General features: G+C 36.6%; 1 long non-coding RNA gene across 1 annotated transcript; it reads left to right on the top strand.

Moving 5' to 3' along the window:
* Positions 1–276: 276 nt before the first annotated feature.
* Positions 277–1,680, top strand: LOC127748315 (uncharacterized). Its single transcript, XR_008010264.1, has 3 exons — positions 277–654; positions 1,178–1,230; positions 1,603–1,680. It is a non-coding gene; the product is annotated as an uncharacterized LOC127748315 (long non-coding RNA).
* Positions 1,681–1,791: the final 111 nt, after the last annotated feature.

The following is a 1,791-nucleotide window of genomic DNA, read 5'->3' as shown; positions in this document are numbered from 1 at the left end:
CATTTCCCAAATCAAGTATTGAGAGGATTATAGTCACATATCCATCTAAATCCAATTTGGTCCAGCCACTACAAGAAAAATACCCATTCGGCCACACTTTTTTTAAGCTACATTTTATGAATAGGCTACGCTTTTCTCCGTGTTGCCTTTTTATATGAGAAAAGGATACACAATTGTGGCATCATTTAAAAAGTGTAGCCTTAGGTATTTTAGAAATCACTTATAAAGCGTAGCCGTAGGTTGATATTTATAGGTTCACTTTTTCCCTACTCTTTTCCCTGAAAGCAAAGTCACATACAATACACTTAGTGAAATTTTTGACATTCCCTCCAAAGAACAACGCACCCTCCAAATTTGACATTCATCCTCGCAACCCTGCCTCGCCTGCACCTACTTCGTACACCCTCGCAACCCTGCCTCCGTCCAAAGCCCACCGTCGATCGTCGCCCCCCACTCACTCTCTTCACTCTCGCCATTGACCCTCTCACTGTCGCTCTCGCCATTGACCCTCTCATACAAGAAGAAACCCTCCTCTTCGCCATCTTGCACAGATCGTCGCTGCGCCGCCCTTACCATCGTCGCTGCTGCCGCTCTCACCATCGTCATCTCCGTGCTTCTCATCATCGTCTTCTCTGTGCTCACATCATTGAATAGGTATGTAGTGATTTCTACTTGGTTCTGAAATTTCAGAGGCTTAGGGTTCCGATTGTAGGGGTTTTAATTTGGGGATTTCAATCTGTGAAATATGGTTTTGTGAACTGTAATTTGATAACATGCATGCTGTTGTTGATGACGATGTGTGATATTTTAGGGTTTGTGAACTGTGATTTATACAGCTTGTCTATTTTCTCTGTACTTTTGTTGATGAACAAAATTTATTTTAAATCACTACAAGAAAAGGCCCTATGTTAACTTTTTTTTTCTTTTTCAAATTTCCTTTCTAATAAAGGGTGGTGTTGTCAATAAAACACTTCAAGTGAAGCGGTAATTTTGTATGAAATGGTAACACAGAAAACTTGCAATTGTCAAGTGAATATTTTGAAAGTAAGAGTGTAGTATGGATAAGAGCCAAAGTTAATTGAATGGTATCCTAAGAAAACTATAAGCATTTTACATTACTTTTTAGACGCAACTACTATAAGTATTGTTAATTGAATGCTCTTTGCATATCTTTCAGTTGTCAAAGATGTTGGTAGAAATGACCTTGCTGCTTTAATTGATAGTTCACAGGTAAAGTAGATGTTTTGACTCTCGGAAACAATGTTTCAATTCCATATTTCTGTTTTGAACCCACTCTCCCAAATGTTCATTGAGAACATATATGATGTCCTCTCATGCATAAACCCTTTGAGCTTGAAAGTTGAAATGTGAACAAGCCCATTTAACTATTTATAGTTCACGATATTAGCTTTTGTTAGTTCTGCAAGGAGAGTTTAGCCTTCTGCTTCTCTAGTTATCCTTGTATACAGTATATAAATCAATGTCCCACTTTATATGATATTTTTTATCATCTCAACGACTAAAACTTAATTAAGTTTAAGTTTTTATTCCTGAGTTTTCTGTATTGAAGGTTTGTAATATATATTGTTTTCATTATCAAAGGAAGTGGCTAAGAAGTCCTTGGAAAAAGCTGCAGAGTGTGTGAGATGCCTTGAGGAAGATATGGCAAAGGCTAGGTAAGTTGTTTATTTGTTCTCAGATGCATCATACTATATTTTATATACTGTTGTGTGCAGTAATTACATTAAAATATATATGACTTTTCTTTTTAAATTCATTAACAGAAAAATT

This window comes from Arachis duranensis, chromosome 6 (genome assembly GCF_000817695.3).
Source record: "Arachis duranensis cultivar V14167 chromosome 6, aradu.V14167.gnm2.J7QH, whole genome shotgun sequence".
Lineage (NCBI taxonomy): Eukaryota > Viridiplantae > Streptophyta > Magnoliopsida > Fabales > Fabaceae > Arachis > Arachis duranensis.
This window is presented reverse-complemented; position numbering and strand designations above follow the sequence as displayed.